Source organism: Chironomus tepperi, unplaced genomic scaffold (assembly GCF_022539635.2).
Source record: "Chironomus tepperi strain 1889 unplaced genomic scaffold, CSIRO-AGI_Ctep_v1 contig_261, whole genome shotgun sequence".
NCBI classification, from domain to species: Eukaryota; Metazoa; Arthropoda; class Insecta; order Diptera; family Chironomidae; genus Chironomus; species Chironomus tepperi.
Genome location: NW_027226383.1, coordinates 834,310 through 854,850, shown reverse-complemented (window position 1 = coordinate 854,850; position 20,541 = coordinate 834,310). Strand labels below are relative to the sequence as shown.

The 20,541-nt window shown below is 29.8% G+C and overlaps 1 protein-coding gene across 12 annotated transcripts in view; it reads right to left on the bottom strand.

Moving 5' to 3' along the window:
• Nucleotides 1-20,541, bottom strand: part of bru3 (bruno 3) — a 286,566-nt gene that overhangs the window by 166,278 nt on the left and 99,747 nt on the right. The window contains exon 1 of one of the 12 annotated variants that reach the window (XM_070641964.1): nucleotides 18,427-18,699. The exons of 10 other annotated variants lie outside the window; for them this stretch is intronic. The gene's annotated coding sequence lies outside the window, so the exon portion shown is untranslated. Of the gene's footprint in view, nucleotides 1-18,426; nucleotides 18,700-20,541 lie in introns of those variants that run through there. One more of the 12 variants, XM_070641970.1, reaches the window with a different exon arrangement.

Genomic DNA, 20,541 nt, shown 5'->3' with positions numbered 1-20,541 from the left:
AAACGGAGCATTTCGTTGTTTTGTTATGTTTTTTTTTTTTGCTGTGCCTCTTACTGTTATCTTCACTTAAATATAAAGGGCAAGAGATGTACATAAACATTTTGTACACATAAATATATATTTCATGTAAAAAAAATGAGAATAAAATAAAAACGAGAAAAAAAGTACGCCAAATAGAATTATTTTAACGGTTGCATTTTGTACAATATTGTGTGTATGTCCTCCCGAGTTAGTAAGGAGCATAACATATTTTGGAAGTTGCCGTATTAGATAATGTCATTGCTGGGACAGAATCACAAGGCTACATCGCCCTTGAGCAGCCAGGAGCTCCAAAAAGTAGAGAAACGGTGGCCAGAAGCTAGTTAGCGCAAAACATTGTTGAAAGAATGTTGGCTCAACGTGTGGAGAGAGAATTTGTACAAATTAGGTGACAGAGCCAGCCACAGAACCAGAAGAAAAAGCCTTTTGTTGTGTCTGCAGCTCCACATGGTTACATATATATAGGAGCATGGATACAGTAAGTACATTAGATAATTCTGAACTTAACCAATCATTTTAAAAGACTCACGCAACACTCTCCCACACTGACTCATGTCTCGCTCGGGAATACGTTATATAGCTTAACAGCAAGTAAGTTTCATGAACATAAGGAATGTAAAAAAGCAAGAAAACTTTCGTACACATCAAAAAATAAAAAAGAAAATCTTCTTTTTTACTTTTCGGCTCTTATTATGTTCATGCCTGAAAGATGCAAAGTTGAATTAACAAAGTAATATATTTTCTGTATGTGCTGTATTTTGCTTCTTCCTCCTGAATGATTTATTAAAAAGGCATGCCTCCCTTCGCATATTTTTTTCCTGCCTTGTTACCGAGAAAAAACATAAAAAATGCGCTCAAAAGCAGTGAAAAATTTTCCCATCCATTCACGTTTCTGTTCCTCCCTGTTGTTGTATCCATTCCTTTCACAAAAAAAACTGAGAAGGGAAAGTGAAGATGCATGCACATACACCGTGAGGATTTCTCATCTCAAGCTTAATTAAATTTCAAATTTCTCATTTTTATTAACTTTATATCATTGTTATATTCATGCAGGTGCTCTAAAGTACTTTCTCATATTACATGAAACTGATTGCTGCCTTCAGTTTTCATTAAGATGAGAATATTTCACATTATATTAGATGGTTTACGACGGTAATGTGAGAAAAGCGAAGGGCCATTGCCATATTATAAGTTTCATGATGCAATATGATAATGAATATGTGAGATGTTTAATAATCTTTATGGATTCAGTGATGTTAGGTTATGAATTTTATTATGAGAAATATAAAGACAGTTAAATTTGAACTAACATTAATGATTGATTAAAAACAATAAAACATTGCTCCATAAACCCTCTACTATTAATTTAAAATCCAATCCACAACTTTCTCAATCCCACAAAATTCACAGACCACGTCTCATACTCTTGCAATCATCTCCACTCCACCCAGACACTTTTCCATTCTTCATGAAATAATTCATAATAATTAAACACATTCCACGACAGATTTTTGACATGCTTTAGTAATTTTTTTTCCTTGCCATGTAGAGCAAGCATCTGTAAGCTTACATATTGAATGGATATATAACTATAAGCATGATTCATTCTCTTTAGAAAGCAATATTCACACATAATAATCATGACTGATGAAAGCAGATGGAAAATGTCGCCAAAATAATGCACTTTACGATATGAAATAACAGCAAAAGCAGCAAAGTGGCGTCTCTTACAGTGCATTAAATTTATGCTGGCTGCATAAAAGCATGGAAAATGCAGAAGAGGAGGAAAAATGCTTTTAAAAACTAAAAGAAATTTTTTTTCTCGTTCTTATTTCAATCTAAAGGCACTCGGAGCCATAATTTTTGATTTTTATTTGATTTTCTTCACTTCTCTCATCCACTATTTTTGCTTTACTTTGCTGTTTGCATTTAATCTGCTTCGTCCTGCTTTCATTTTCTCCCTCATTCCCTTCTATATATCTTCATAATAAAAATTTAATTAAAAAAATGTTATGTCTCTCTATCTCTTCATTCTCTATATCTACAAACTGTTGTTGTATCTCTCACATTATCTCAAATAGAAAGCAATTTGCAGCAGTAGAAGAAAAAATGTCTTTATTTAAGGATAAAAAAAAAGTTTCAAAAACCACAAGAAAAACATTTCTTCTTCAAATATATTAAAAAAAAATTATTTTACTCTATCCTTTTTACTATTTTTTTAGAGTACAAAATCTACTCAACACTCTACCTCATCCATTCCAATCCTCATACACAGACTGTTGATATTGTACAAAGTATTTTCATCTGCTTTTAAATAGACAAATATTGTCGGGGTAAGAAGAGGGTGACTAAATTGCTGGGATTAATGGATTCTTTTATTAAATGTTGAAAATTTTGTATTTTTATGATTTGGTAAGTCTTATAAGTTTAAGGAATTTAAGGGAAATTTCGAGGATTTGGTCTGCAACTCTTTGGTTGTAAGTCTCGACCGAAACCGCTCACTGTATACGTTTCATAGCATTTTCAGACATTTTGACGCAACACTGGCGTGTCGAGGCACATAGAATGCCCATCACTGGTTCGATGGGCCATTTCAAGGATTCTATCTGGAATTTTTAACTATTTCAATGTCTAGTTAAGGCTATAAATGATCTAATATTGCTTTTAAAAAATCCATATCCTGCCCAATTTATGTCTCTTTTCACAAAGCACACATTTAAATTCACAATTTAAATATTCAAGCTTCCCCTTCATCAAATAATCTAGTGATGATAAAAGGACACACAAAAAAAAGTTACACAATATATCTGAACGAATATAACATAAAATTGTTCCAACATTAAAAATGTTTATCGTAAAAGCAGAGACATGAAAAATTGAAGGCAAAGTCCATTGACGAAAAAAAATTACAAAAGTCCTCGTGTTATTGATCGAGGGACTTAAGCGCATTTTTGTCCCAGCGATCAGTAATTGATTAACAAGTCACTTCCAGACCTAAAACACAAGATCCAGTATGATCCAGGTCACTTCCAGCTCAAAAACCAAGATCCAGTAAGATCTAGGTCACTTCCAGACCTAAAAACCAAGATCCAGTAAGATCCAAGTCACTTTCAGATCTTAAAAACAAGATCCATATAAAACTTAAAAAATTTAAGAACTTCATCATTTAACGAATTTTTATAATTCAAATCTCATAACGGTCAAAAAAAATTTAAACATTGTTCAGTAAACACTGTAAAAACATCGACAAACATTGAAAAACACTGTAAAACAATGAAAAAACGTGTTGTTGTTTTTGTTGTTGTTGTATTTGAAAATGAAAAACTGTTAATTATAGTATTTATGCGTTGATTTGAAACTTCTTAATGACCGATAACCCAATAACTTGATAGAACGAAGCTATTAAAACAAACCGGAGCTCTCCACGATGTCTAGTTTTCGAGATCTCGCGTTCCAGCCGACCGAACAGCCGCACGAACAGCCGAACGAACGAACAAAGTGCATTATTAAGCTACCTTTTTGAAAACAAGTTTCAAAAATGCGCTAAAAATTAAATTACACTAAAATTGTTCGAGAGATTAAAATTACTTAGTGGTGGACAGGGATTTTTTTTTTTACCATTCTCATTCTCTCATTTTCCGACAAAGCAAGCATTACTTGTGATGAAAAAAAAAATTGTGAAAATGCTAAAAGCAGCATAGTGTAAAAATGGAAAAGGACAGAAAAGGCATAGAATGCGATAAAAACCGAGCTCAAATCTGAATTTTTTTCAAATAAAAAACATGTTACAGACATGAAAAAATTGTTAAATAAATTCCCCAAGCTTGTAACATTCTCACACATACACACAAAAAAAAACTTTTAATTTGCCTTCTCAACAGTCGTCAGTTGTCAACTATGTAGAATAAAAAAATAGAACCATATCATTGCATGAGAGCAAAAAGTAAGAAAAAAAACCTTTAATTTCATTTTCTCATTCATATTTCTTTCAAACCACAATTCCATCATCATATCGTTGACGCTGTATGAACTATATAAAGTTTGATGATGACGACAATTCCACACTCGCAAAACTCCCAAAAGTATTTGTGTAACGGTGAAGAATATAGCAGCAAATGAATTTCAAGTTGTGAAATGATGGAATTGCATTTTAGCTGAATTTTTAGATTCTTGTGTATGAAATTTGATTATTCGGATGTCCGATTGGCACACTGAAGAAGTTTCTAGACTTAATTAAAGTTAAAAATACTCATTTCGAAAGATTATCCATTAAAATCTTCAACTGTAATTTTATCGAACTTCTCATATTTGCATATTCCATTGAAATCCATTCCACACACTCACTGTCTCTTCAAATTCAATTTTCCAAAATGACAAAGAGACATCAACCGAAAATAAAATAAAATAAGTAGTTTTTTGAAGCATTACGCTACCACAAAAAGTAAAGTAGATATAAATACGTATGCATATAACTATTTATAGTATGGAAAAAAAATAAGAAGTGAAAAGTTTGGTTTTTTGAGAGTGCAAACTATCAACAGAAAGAGTAGTGGAGATATATATTATGGTGTACATGAAGCTCTTCAACATCAACCACATCTACCAAATATATACAGTAGAAGATTTTTCACAGGGTAATAGCTTCACATACATATATATCGTGTTTCTAGTCTATATTGAAAGCAGCATAAGAGGAAAATAAAAAAATAAAAAAAAAAATCCAATATGATCCTCATGGCAAACATTCTCGTCTCATGACGAAAATGGTTTTGTGAAAAAGAGCTTTGTGCTTTTGTGAGTTAAGCGCAAATATGCATATTTAATTTTCGACCTCCACATGACACTTTCTGAGGGTGCTGATTCCTCTCTTACACTCGATTTATATACCGATATAGATGCTCTGTTGCTTCACTGTGTTAAAATTTTTTTTTTTGCCACACTGTCGCTTGCATAAAGCAGAATAATTTTTATTTTTCATCTATCGCACTCTTTTACACTCATTTCTCGGGAGGATAGTTAAATAAATGTGTTTTTTCAAAACTTTTCACAATAATATACACAGCTGAAGCATTCTTTTCTCGTCATATCACATGCTTATGATTTAAGTCTCATCACAGATGCAAGAAACGAGTCATTTTCATTTACAAAAGCTGCATCTGTCACATTTAATCTGCCAGCAGTTTTCGTTGAAAACTGTAAATACCAAATGGCCTAGCATTTTTTAACAAACATTTTGCATTAGTGTGTGCTGTACACAATAATTATCTATAACATGAATATGCACAGTCGAGTGTCTCATTCAACTAATGAAAATGGCTTTTCAGTCACTCGCTAACATCCTTTCGTGTTATGCTATTTAGGAATTATTTTCCTATCGCTATTGATTTAAATTAAATGCCATATATACAATAGAGCCTGTCATGTGTGTGTATATTTGTATTTTCCATTTTATATCCACTTTAATTTTATTTTTTTTTTTTATTACTATACGAAATGTGAAAAAGCGAAAGCAACCAGTAATTTAATGATGATGCGGCAGAAATTCCACATACAGAAACAGTAAAGTTAAGTGGTAAAATTTAATGTGACATTTTTTGTCAAAATGAATTTACATCAGTATGGGATTTGAGGATGAGATATACACACCAGGATGAGAGGTGAAAAGACGGAATGAGAAGAAAAAAAAAGTAATTGAGAAAATGTTTTGTGCTGTGATTCTATTTAGGTCTCTTTTTTTGAGTAGCTTGTCATTTTTGGGATTAGAAAATCTGTTGGGACTTTATAGAGAATTAGGCTTAGTGGAAAGTATTTTTGTGATGAAAAATTGTAAATGGAACTTCATCAAGTATTTATCTTTCTAAAGTTTTCAACCATAAAATTTGATAAGCTATTAGATTCTGTGGAAATTTGAAAAAAGTATTTCAAGAGAAATTAATTACTTTAATAAATCTCTGCAATATGAGAATCGAAATAAAACCAACTTCGAGACTCATTTGTCTGTTTTTAAAATTCTAGTTCCAATTTTTAAACTAAAAATTCGAACAAAATATTCAAAACCCTTCTAAAATTCGTAAACAAATCCAATATGCGAGCTAAGTGTATTTATAATAATTTTATTTTTTGATAAATCATCATTATCTCTCCAGCCATAAGACTCTTCCACAACATACGCCATAATAAATAATTGAGCAATTGCGCAAAAAACACAAATAATCTCTCGTAATGAATTTAACCCGTTCTTTACTAGCGTAACTTATATGTAACGCTAATATTTTCTTAGAATTCTTTTTATACATTGACTTAACTGATGATCTGGTTAATAATTAACATTTGTCAATGTCTAAACTAATAAATTTTCTAACTTACATCTTTTAGTTATGTAAATTAGTGAAGTTAATTAAGTTTAACTTTTGAGTCGAAAAATTTGTGATTTTTAAACTCAATTTTTTCTGTTTTAGGCCACATTTTTAACCCAAAATCGAAAGATATTAAAAGTTTATCTTAATATGTAATCAAATTTAACATAATAAGATACAAAAAGCTTAATTAAATACATTAATTGTTCGCTGATAAAAAATGTAACATATATGTTACGCTAGTATTTTGCAAGTCTTTTTTAGTTCAGACGAAAATTATTTAATTAATAATTTAAAGTGGTTCTGCGTTGATTTGAGGAGTGATACTTTGTGTATGACAAAACTATAATAAAACCAATAGCTCTGATAGCTAATATGAATGAATCAGCTTGTTTTAGTGGTTTTTTAACATCAGAATTGTGTTGTATTCAAAGTGATTTTTAGAGGAAATAGATAGATTTTCATAGATTTTGTGATGGCGAAGTAGTAAAATGGAGTAAAAATAGCTACTTAAATATATTTAAGAAGATGTGAAGTGCTCAGTTTTTGAGTTATAGCTTGCAATCTGACCATGTAAAAAAATATGTTTTTCATGTTTCTATGATTATTTGAGCATTCACATTATATTTTACTAACTCTAAACGACAAATAGTTAATATTTAAGATTTCTATTAGTCATTTTCTGCAAAGGAATGAATTAAATATTTCAATTGAAATTTTCAAAGGGCAAAAAAAAATTGTTTGTAAAATACTAGCGTAACATATATGTTACGTATAATTTTTGTTAATTATGCTAAAACTAAGCGATATTTTGAGCTGATCTCTTCGTGAAACCTATTTTTATATTCTAATTAATGAAATAAAAGTACTCTGATGTCCTAAAAAAACTCCGTAATTAACGGGTTAATCATCATCATTATTTATTACAAAAATATCTTAATTTATTTCACTAATTTGTCATCATGGCACACAGTAAATAGAACTTTTACATTCAAAATCCATTCCATTCATATTACAGTTATGCAATAGTAAATGGATAGAAAAGAAAAAGAAACATTTACTTTAATAGCAAACAAAAGAAACGAAGAACGACTATAGTAAATAAAAGGAAATAAAGCAAAAAAAATACTAAAAGTTCATCTTCAATATTTATACGCTTCATTCTGATAATAAACTTTCCATTTATCTTAATTTTCCTCCATTTTAGTCAGATTAAAAGACGAAAAAATAACAAATTTTTTTCTCACTGTTTCTTACTCTTCTCTCATCCTCTCTCAGGGGATTGTGATTTAATACGTGTGCATGTGATATGATGTGATACATTCACTTCCTTTTTTAATCAAAATAAAATTGTTTTTCAAGCTTTCTCCATCTACTTTCTCTAGTTTTATTTTTTTTTTGTGTGTGCAGTGTTGTTTATGAAACATGAGATGAGATATACATATAATATTGTATCTCATATTATGTGTTGCGATAAGGGAGAATTTTTTTTTTTCTTCATCCTCGTCGTATATCGAGGCGAGAAAATTTATTTATTCACCAGCTTCACATCATAATTAGTTCAGACTTTTGCTACGGGTTTTTTTTTTTTGCTAAAAGTTTCTCTTTTTTTGAACTTCTTGGCGTAATATTTGAAAGATAGATTGCATTAGATAGGCCGAAAATCCAGAATTTAGACAGTGTGACTTTGGATGTTTGGAGTAGCCGAAGTCTGACTCCGAAGGTGACTAAATGTCAAATAAATACCTTATCGTGGTATCCCCTAATACCACTAAATACACCGTTAGCGTATGAGCTTAAAGCTGGGATAAATGATTAAAGGATACAGCAAAAAACTATCCAGATCACTCTGTCTGAATGGAGACATCCCCAAAGTCAGAATAGGGATGGTAAGGTTTGCAACCGGCCATTTCCGAAATCAACTTGTTCAAAGTTAGCAACCCAAAGCAACATATGGCAAGATGATACTTTTAGACCTAGATGGCGGTATTTAAGCTAGTCACGCAAGCAAGCCTCTAAGTCAAACCACAACCATCTACATTGCCTGAATAATCAGCACGGAAGTTCACTTCACGAAAACCATCATTGCCATAAAAATCTTCTTTCTTTTACTTCTCAGTATTTTTTTTCTGTGGTCACACATAATATAAAGTACCAGTGTCAATTGGAAGAGGCGAGCTGGGATGGTACATTAATAAACTTTTTTTTTTTGCTTCGTTTTACTCTTATTGCTTTTGGCGAACACACACACAATATACTTTACGACTTTAATTACATTTTTTTTTGTTGTTCTTTCTCACTCTTTTTGACTTGAATTCTTTTTTATGTCGTTTTATTAATGCACATACAGTTTCAGTGATGACCATTCTGTTGGGGTGAATTTTCGAATTAATAAAAATTGAAATTAGGAATTCATCATCTAAATATAGCAATTGTGATTTGAATATTAATTTCTAAACTATAATTGAACATTAATGAATTCTGTGTACGTGATGTAAACATATAAATTACTCGATTCGATAGTTTATTGCTTAAATGTGTCGCTGAATTAGTTTAAATGATATTTTCAATTCAAGAAGTAATTAGGCAAATAATGGAAAATTAATGAAATATGCTTCAAGGTTTTTTTTGGTAATTATGGTAGTTGGTACATTAAGTTTCATTAATTTGGAGGAATTAGATTCCTATTTTTAGCAGTGAATGTGAATATTAAAGAGATTTTTGAATATTCAAGTTTTGAAGCGATTTACATCGATTTTTTGTTTCAAAAAATCTCAAAATTGATTGTCAATCTTCATTTGTTGTTTTCTTGACCTAGCTTACGAAGATATTTTCTAATAAAATATCTAATTCAAGAACAATTCCCCTGATTTGGTCATTTACACCCAACTTAATTTTTCCATTACACCCTAATAACTTTCTACGATGAAGTCATCGAATATTAATTCACATGAGTCCATAAAGTTCTTTTCCTGTAAAATTTCAAATTTTCTGTTAGAAATCAAAAAAAAAAGTCCATGAGGACATGCGATATGAAGTTATTACAATTTGCCGCACCATTCAATAAACAGAAATTTTTTTCATGTAGATATTTTGATTTTAAATTGAGTTGAGCATTTATGCATTGGCGAAAAATAACATTGAAAAAAAAAACATCCAATTTTATGTGATTTTTTTTCGCTCACACAATTTTATGAATGCATAGTTAAAAGAGAGAGAAAAAAAATTAAAAAACATTTTTAATTAAAGTCAAAACAAAATGTATATTTTTTTTATGTGTATCTCTCTGCACTATGTGTTCACATGTCGAGTTGAACAAAGTATGATGAAAAAATTGTAAAATGAAAGCGTTGAATCAAAAATGTATATAGGGGATGACAGTTTGATGAACATCGAATGGCTATATAATAACTGTTTTATATAGATGTGAGTTTTTTTTTCGGAAGGAGGAATGTTGAAGATTTTAATGGATTGATGAGTTTAGGCGCATTTTAGAGAATATTGAGGTTTTGGATGATTATGGACAATTGATTCTAGTGACAAATCGATTAATTGATCAAAAATTCGGTTCCAGACTGACATGACTCTGATTGATGCCAGATTCGGTTTAAATTCAGCACCATGCGAGAGTTACGGCTGCCTGGTGCTGGATTTTGGATCAATTTACCAGCTTGTGCTATTCGAATGATCTATGGAAGTAAATATGTAAATATTATCCATGTAAAGAATGTTTTTATCACGACTGATATGAAATAAATTTTAAAAAATAACAAGAATTTCCATAAAACAGACAAAACTCAACTCAATCTACGCCATTCTTCCCATAAAATCAGCATATTAAAAAATACACGATGAAATAAATTCTTCAATACATTTTTTTTTTATCGAGAGGAAAAAAGCATTGAATGCGAGATATGCGACAGTATCACATGAATGAATGGAAAAAATATTTTTTAATGGAAAAAATAAAATTCTTATTTCGATTCAGAATGAAATGCATTAAAATTGGAAAATTATAAATCGTAATAAAAAAAAGCGAGGTGATGATATTGTGAGGGACATGAAATTGGTTCGTCATAAATTCCATCATCATTGTCGCATCTCATGGGAGGATTCCTTTCCTTTTGATTTTATAATGTATGTATTTTTAAAAAAATATATATTTAAAAATCATCGACTGGTTGAATTGATTGTCCAATGAATTTATTACATATCGCATGTGCTTGTTGATAATCATTTTATGCTCAATAAAGTAGAATAATTATTATTAAATTTATGTCCAAGTGGCTATTAAAAATAATATGGAAAGCAACAAAATACCCTTGAGGATAATTCAATTGCTGAAAAAAAAAAATCTCACTCATTCATTATTCATACGTTCATCTATAATTCTAATATGATTAGGCATTGATCAATCTTTGTAATCTCATCATACATAAGGGGTGTACACATGCGAATAAATATCAGTAGCATCATCATATGCACACAAAAAAAAATCGTTTCATCATGTCAAATAAAAAATTCAAATCAAGAGTGAAATGTATCATGTTTCATCTCTCAAACTTTTTTTTCTCCTTCAATTATGACTTTTTTCCGTTCTTTCTTGACGAGATGAAGTTCTACCACTCAATTTTCCAGTTCTGCTTTTATTCAGTGCACAAAATTCTGTGTCCTGTTTGATGTCTGATGTTTGAATGATGTGGAAACTTCAATTAAAAGTATGTTAAAATCAACATTTCATGTTTTTCATCCATAACTTTGTCATCTAATAGAATCATATCATGAAAATATTTTTTTTCCCTCTTCCTCAAGCATGCACAGTGGAAAAAAAACGTTTGCTTGGTTTTTATATTTTTGCTGCTTTTTCTGTGGAGTTGGTTTTGGTGAGGAGCTCAGAGGTTGGATTGTATGACTGGGTTGGAACTAGATTCAACTATGATATGATCAGAATAGTTGTAGGAGTAGGTTTATCAATGAGAAACCTTATTCAGACAAGATTTCTAGCACAGCGATGAAAAAAAGGTTAAAAACGATTACAACCTAATAAGTATTCAGCAATAAGCCTCTTCATCATCATGTATAAATTAACTACCTTCATTAAATCTCGTCTACCTTATCATCGCACTAAAATTACACCCTAATTTGCACCAACAATAAAAAAACTCATGTAATTCCTTCCACAAACAAATCTACTCAAAATTAGGGAAATTACAGCTCGAAGGATAATGCGCCATTTTCGCATTGGAAAAGAATATAAAAAAAAAACTTTTTCAATCTCTTACTTCTATCGTCAGCATCAACAGGAACATCATCATCAGCTATAACAAACATGAGTGAAAGATGATGGGGAGAATGAACATACTCGGTTATGTTCTATGCGAATGAAGAGGAAATTTTTCATGTGATAGAAAAAAAAATTCATAATAAAAAATTGAGTCATAAAAGGCAACTTTTACATTATACACAATTATGTGGTATGGAGCAAAAAAAAGAGTGGAGTTTAATTACGTTGAAGAGGAGATGAATAAATGAATCTCGGTGTGTTGAGTTCATTGGAAAAAAATATTCAATGCGGGAGAAAAAAGTTTTAAATTATTTTTATAAAAATTGAAACAAAAATTAGTGCCTGTTAAATGTTCATGATACTCAAAAAAGAGCATGTACGGAGGAATATTAAGTTCAAGTATTTATGAAAATATATTCAATGAAGTACAAAAATGTTTAAAGTATATTACATAACACAAAAATATCGTTAATAATGCTATTCATAGTATAAAATAATGAGGACGTTAATTATCATTTTGGAAATGAATAGAAACTGTATCTCTAGGATACAATGAAAGGAATTTTTTTTGTATCATTCACAACATGCTAATTAAAATGAATTTTCCCAATTAAAAATTATTTTCATCACATAAAAATGATAGAAGGAAGTTGGCATGGGAGGTGTGTTAGAGACAACTTTAAAATTTTCGAGTCGCTGCTTATAATTAAACAATATATTTCAGAATCTAATAACCAAAGCCCACAGTCAATATCAAAAAAAACTTCAATTTATTCCTCTTTTCAAAAATGAATCCCGCTAAAATATTTCAAACAAAAGAAAATAGAAAGATTTTATTATAAAATCCCTCATCATTTTTGCAATAAGCTTCCGCACCATAAGCGCATTAAAAATATGAAAATGCGAAGTGTACGTAATGGAAAATGGTTTGGGAGCGCATATCACATTGTCAATATTTACACTGTATTATTATTAATTTTACATCATTATAGCTATTATCGTCATTAATTCAAGATTTATTATTTTTTTTTATGTGTTACTTATCATCACAGTATGCAGAAAATATTTATAGATGGATATCTCAACTGAAGAGTTTAATGTAATTTTATCCATGAATATCTTTTCAATTGCTACATAAGCTCAATTTTTGTTGTAATGTTTGATATAAGATGACGAAAAAAAAAAATGTAAATTATGAAAATATTCTCAAGACATGCGATGGCATGCATTATGGGTAAGACCTCATGAATATTATCTACATGAAAATGTTAAAAAAAAAAGATGGAAATATTTTTCCGAAGAAAATTCTTTTCTCAAACAATTGAGCCCATTTGTACCCCCAAGCATCATCTCAAACATGAGCTCGTTGTGTACGTATGTATTATCTGAAGTGATTCAATAGAATATTGTGTGTGCACACAGCATCAGTTCGCTCATACCATCCACCATAGTGGAGGAACAAAGCAGTACACACAAAAAAAAAAAATCGAGAGAGAATTTTTCTTTTCCGTTTATAAGCACGTTCTGCAAATATTTGAACAAATCAGAAAACAATATTGAAACGATTTGACGAACATTTAAAAGGATTAAATACATTAAATATTGGATGGAAAGCAATGAATGGAAATGAGAACAGCACATAATGCTCTCAAAGTTCATTCAATGAGCAAAATTTTTTTTATTTTTTTAATAAATAAACATTTTTTTTCACACAAATCCTTCTTTTATTTTAGATGGAATTAAGTCTCGATTTTCACATATAAATTTTGCTCCTCTCGGTGACCCTATTTTATGCGCAATGTCGCCCACCCATTCATAAGCACGGTTTTCTATCTTCTTTTATTGATATCCTTTTGTTTGAACTAGAATAGATATTTGTGATGTATAAATTGAGGAAAAAATTTATGGACAGATCAAGTCTTAGGACGCATGTTGAGGCAAAAATATGTTTTTTTTCCATTCGAATCCCAAAAAACAACTATGAACCTATACATAATAATATTAAATCCTGCAGCAATTTGAAAGCATCAACCCAGCATATACGACTAAATACTCGCTCATACTTCTTTTTTTTTGCTATCTCGCTATGTTGTAAGATGAAAAATAAAACCCTTCAGCCCACCATCGTCTCGCATGTTACTATATATGATCCACATGTATATATTGCTTACAGCTCTATATAGTATTAAATTTAATTAAAAATAAAAACATGAACACGTCTAAAAGAGGGATCAAGTTGTATTTTCAGCGAGTAAGTTCATGGGAATTATATTCGACGTGAAATGAATAAAGAAGAGAGAATTTATATCTATCTATATATATATTTTTTTTGTTTCATTGTCAATAAAAAAATTAGTGAGTGAATTAATTTTTATGAAAAAGTTTGAAGCCTTTTTTGTTGACTGACTCTCTTTTTATTTCTCCTTTACATTATCAAACAATGTTTCATAATTTTATTAAATTTATGCAAATATTTGATGAATTTTGAAGTCTTACTTATTCCTTTTTATTTAAATTAAGACGTTCACTGTGCAAAATTATGCTAAAACTCGAACATAGAAGATTTGTTTGCTTTTAACATTGAGATTTCATAATTTTTAGAATTATTATCTCACACAGGATGTAGATGTTCTTATTATTATAAATTATCTGTCAGGAAGCTACCCTTGCTTCATCAAAAATCAATATTTAACGTTTTTTTGTGAATCTGTCCCATGAGGATTGATTTTACTTTTTTGGATGTTGAGCTTATTTGTGAAATATATCCGAAATTTTAAGATTCTTATGAAATTTGTTAAAAATTATTCATTATCTTCATGATAACTTCATATCATTTCCGTAAAACTGTATCATCAGGGAAAATTTAAGCAAGAATCATATTGTATTTCATCCACAACAAAACATGAAAAGGAAAGTATATGAAAGAATATTAAAGACATCGTACAGCCCACATAATTTTGAAATATGGCCTTTCGAGCCACAGTTATATGATTTATGGAGTTATTTTTCGTGATGCTTCCTCGCTTTCCCCATCTTTATTTTCAGAGGGTAGAGTTTTTGTCTACAGGAAAAAAATTTAAATACAGAATAGAATCAAAGCTGCCCTTTAAGGGATCCAAAATATGTTTTGTTACATAGACATACACAAAAAAGCATTTCTCTGATGGAAACAATAATATTAAAAATGAAGCTCTGAATCTTTATTCACTTGACTTTTTTTTTGTTGAGTCGTTGTTGTTGTTATTATTTTCTGTGAATGTTTGTTGTTGCTGTAACTGTTATTATGTAGAAATGAAGATGAGATAATTTATCCTTTTGATATTATCTGCTTACAACTTTTTTTCCTGAATTTTTTTTTTGTTCTGTTTATATTTTTGCTACACATTTCAAAAAGATACATTTAAAGTACCACAGGGTACACTGAATGGGGGAGGGAAAAAATTATGAAATTTGCTTTCATTTCTCAATTCTCGTTTCTTTTTTTTTTTTGATTCCGTAGTCCAGTTAATTTCTTTCTCTTCTGTTGCTTTACAATTCTTGTGAGATTTAGGTTAATGTTATGTTTTCATTTTTGCCTTTTTTTCTCTTTGTTGATATAATTTATGTAAGCTATGTGTAATTTTTTTTAAGCTAGTTTTAAAGGTAGAATTCTGGATTATGTTAATTTTTTGGGAGTCTCTGATAATAGTCTAGTATTTAACTAGAGGGGCTTGATACTTAAACTAGAGTTGTTTTGATAGGAAGAAATGCAATTTACCGTCAACATGGTCAGGTGGAGCCTATCAAGACAGCTATGGCTTAAGCGACAGTGAAGCCTTATGAAGCATAAAAAATTAGGTTTTATAAAATACAATGTGTGGTCCAAGCATTGATATTCCACAGCACACCTTGCTGATAAGCCACAACCCTCGCCGCACAAGGTATGAATTTGATAGCATTCGCAATGAATTTCAGCGTCACACTGGTGTGCCGGTGCACATAGTTTAGACAATAAATCCTTAACATTTCATAAAAAGCGCTGCAAAAACCCCACAAATTAACTTATCTTACTAAAACAATTTTATTCATTTTTGCTCTGTGTAAATACATAACATTTAGTGAGAAATTCATTAGTCAGGAGTCAGATAAGGCAAATAATATGAAACTTCAAGGGTAAAATTCTCTTTTTTCTCTCTCATTATACAGACACTAATGCTGTTGCTTCTGTGTGCTTTACTTTTTTTTGGGGTAAAAATTTATAATCAACATAATTTTTCAATGAAAATATATGAAATCGTAAAACAAATAAGTAAATATAGTAAAGTAAGCAGCATAAATCACTAAAAGAACAAAAAAAAATATTCATTTGAAAGGTAAGAGTCTACGATCATATAATTTTGTTCCTCATACTGCTTTAAACTTTAGCAGTTTTTTTTTTTTTATCTCTTTTAATCTTAAATTCACTCCCCAGAGTTTATAAATCCAGAATTGAATATAAATTCTTTTTTCTTGTAGTAACAACTTCTGCTTTTAGCCACCCCATCTGTATACTTATTGTTGCTGTTTCATAAGCTTTTAAAAGCCGAAAAGCATAAATTAAATGAAAATGAAGATATAAGAGAAGAGAAAAGGCACAGTAAAAAAAATTGAGGATATTTTTTTTTTCAGCCTCTCACTTTGTTTAAATATATCCTTAATTATAAGGATCTGAGAAGCACTTTCTGAATACACATTGTTATAAAAAGGCTTTCTTTACATTTTTTATGCCAATTAAAAATTTAATAACTTTCCATTTCACTCACTCATTTCGTTTTTTTCTTGGACTCATTCTAGTAGAATAACTGCCAATGACTCACACTACAGTAAATGACGATAGAATTTTAAAATTTATTTTATTATGAACAGCTTTATTCTTTTTATTCCCATGATTCTTTTTCTTTGTGTTTGACAAAAAGGATTTTTCCTCCGTTTAATGCACAAGGCCTTGAAAAAAATTCTTTTTTTTTACCCCACCTTATTTCAATTTAATCTTAATTTTAAAGAGCTTTAAAATTAAATTTTTTTTTAAAAAGTATTTTTTAAGTGCTTTACGAAATGAGAAATTGAAAAACAAAACAAGTGAATGGATTTCTTTACTTTGTGAACAAAAAGAATGGAAAATTATTTTAAGTGCTTTTAAATGTCTCTTGTGATCTTCATGGGATTCCCACGAGTTCTATTCATTTCACTTTCGTATGTGTATGAGATATTATGATTTGTTTTGTTATTGACAAGAACGTTGCTTAAATAGGAGTAAATCAAAGGAATATAAAAAATTAAATGAAATTTAGACTGAAATTGTTGGGGGATTTTTTCATTTTTAATTTAGAAGAATACAAGTGGGAGTCACGTGACATTTGTGAGTTTTGAATTGAATTGCGGAGCATTATGCATCAGCAGACTAAGAGGCATTTAAAATTTGAATTGAATTTTAAAGACAAAATGTCAAATTTGATTGAATTTTGAGTAAAAACAAAAGAATTCTTTTAAGTCTACAAAAATTGCCATAAATTTAGGTCAAAACTCTTTCCAACACTCCACATTCATCCAACCCAAGCATAGATAAACTCCATAAATAGCCATAAAAATCAAACTTTTCATATTCATATATTTTTGTTTTCCTCATTTATTATTAACTAAGTAATTAATGCCAGGAGAATTAATATCGACTAGAAACAAACTCGTTTGAAAAGAATTAAAGTAAAAGTTTCTCTCTTAAAATGAGAAAATTCAACAAAAAAAGGCTTAAAAATGATGCTTTAAATTTTTTATTTTTCCACACTTTTTTATCCACACATTTTCTCACATTAAATTTTTTATGAATTGAAAGTTTTTGAAATTCAGCATAGAAAAAAAAGAGTAGATATGAGTAGACTAGTTGATATAACCTGTGTGTGAAAATTCACACAAGAGAAGGTAGAACCCTCAAAAAAAAAAAAAGAAAAAAAAAATATGAAAAAGTTTTATAATTTATTATTCATAAACATGAATAGACACACAGACATTCAACTCATCTACATACAAAATGCATGAAGGATATTAAAAACAATTTTTATACATTAAGTTCTTCCTATTTGGTGAGTTTGATATACATATTAAGCATGTTTCATGACGATATGACATTCGCTTTCATTAAACTTTTATTTCAATTTAATTTGGCAATTAAATTTGTGTTTCATTTATTACTCACTCGCATCGTTGGCCCTCCGTGATAGCTTGACATGAAATATTCATATTTATAATGGACAACATACAACAAGTGTGTGCATGTGTTTATCATTCACAAAAATTGTTATTTTTTATGTTGTTATATTAATTTTTTTTCCTTTTCATTCATGAAAAAGAGTTGTGAAAAAATTAAGGAAATTTAGGGTGAGAAGCTAGGGAGCTTTAAATAGTTTAGAAGAGTGGTGGATAATCTGTGTCCCGCCAAACACTTGTGTGTCCCTCAATTTCAAAGAGGAATGTCATGAGTCACATGCCTTGTCGTGGTCTTGCCACCAAGGTGTGCCATGGAACAAAGATGGTTGCCTACCCCTAGTTTAGAGGGCCAATATAGAATTCCGAAACTTTTTGATTAAAAAAATACAAAATTAGCCAAAATTTTCAAAAAAACATTCAAATTCAATTTCTGTTCAGCGTCACCCCCTTGCACATTCACTCCAATTTATTTTAATCATAAACATCATCATATCACCACATATATAAATTTTTATGAGCTTCGCCTACCTGCTACCTAAGGGTTCACATACAATATAATGATGGTAACACCTTTAATAAGCGGCTACCATTCATATGATATTTACACACGATTTTTTTTTATACTTTTTTCTCTCTATGTTCAATCTCTCTCACTTGTGTTCAAATGATGTTCCGGCAATTAGCACACAGAAAAAGGAGCAAAAATTAATGTGAAACTCGAGACTTTCTTTTTTTTTGCTATTATTTTATTATGCTCTTCTATGAAAAATACTTTGTCACGACACTCGCAATTAGCAATGTAATTTAAATTAATTTAATTCACGTAATTCTCTTTTTTCACTTTTTTTTATGTCTGTCTATATGAAATGTACTAAAAGTTCTCTACACTTTAAAGCTTTTAATTATTATTTTTTTGAATGTAATTAAAATTTAATTTCTCTTGCTGACACACTTATAATTTTTAATGCACGATAAATTGACTTTAAAATTATTTTTCTTTTTTTATATATCTTTAAGATGACTGCTGATGCTGTTCTGTGGCACAAAAAAATAATTTTTTTATTATTGAGGATGAGAAAAAAAAATTCTTTTGTTAAATTAAATTGCACTAAAAAGATTCTTCGAAGCAAAAACCTCACCTAATTTCCTTAAATTTTGCCTTTTTTTCTTGTAAATGTATGAGGAAAAATTCCCTTTTTTTCTACTTCTTGTTGTGTTACTTTGCAGTTTTTAAGAATGAGAAACTTTTCTTCACGGGTTTTATTCTTCAGTTAAAAATATTTTTTTCTTGTATTCGCGAAAAAAAAAAGTTTTTCTTCTTTCTTTTTGGTTACTTTTCACATTAAATTATGCAAATTAGTTTGAAAATTAATTTCGTTTACCCTCTGCGTTGCACGTAGCAGAAAATGTTCTCCTTCTAAAAAAAATTTTTTATTTTTGAGATGGAAAATAAAGTTTGGACTTCTTTCTTAAATAGACATAATAATGAGTGTGCTCTTTCTATATGAAGAGAATCTTTAAGATTTTAATTATGTAATGTGCCTTTTGGCCTTCGTAATTGCAAGAAGCACAATAAATGGAAAAAGGTATGAAATATGTTACCCAATGGGAATGCAAAACAGCACAAAAATTCAGCTAAAATTGCACAAAAAAGTTTACTTTTTGAAGAATTTCACTACAAAATTTTCTGAAAAAATTCTACAATTAAATTTTTTTTTCCTCCACAAAAATTGGTTATTTTTTTATCTTCCGACAGATAAATTCTGAGATTCCTTAATACTTTTTTTTTAATTCAACAATCGATATATTTTTTATTTTGTTTGCTTTAAAATTTACACACAGGACGTGCGAATTAAAAATTTAATACAACACCACGCGATGTTTCGATACAGATCACAAAATTGATATTAAAAACACTCAGCCGAGTAATATATTTTAACCAGCAGCACGAGCAAAAAATATTGTGAATTACACACAGGATTTTATGTTGTATGCCGCGCTCAATAGAGAAAAAAAAGTCTTGCTTGATGATGGGAAAAAAACATTAAAAAATACACACATAGAACAATCTATACGACTCGGTGTACATTTATTTTCTTCCTTTTTGGCATACGGCAAATGTTAAGTGAGTGAGTGAGACGATAACCGAACTCCGGAGAAACAAAGAATGATTATTATTACTTCGACTGTTGATATCGACAAGCAATGAGAGTTGAAAATAAAAAAAACAACCATGGATGATGTTCGATGTGATGTGAATGTTTCTATGCGATTTCAATGATACATTAGGCAACACAACTAGCGAGCTTGGTGCTTGCTTTCGTGTTTATTATCCAAGAGAATGAGAGAAAAAAAAAATAAAATATTTTCACATATTTTCAACAATCATTAATGATTGATGATGATTAATGATGTTGATGATAAAAACAACTACACGGTCCTTGAACAGATGAAGCAACAGGCAAGTTATGCCCGAGTAAGAGTCAGTAATGGTGACACATAAAAAATATCTATACATTTACATTTATATAGATGTATCTGACTCGCATACACACACACACACGCACAAAAATAGAGAAGAAAAAAAGTATTTTCGCAATGATCGTGCAACAGTAACAGTATATTTTCCCCTCTAATAATAGG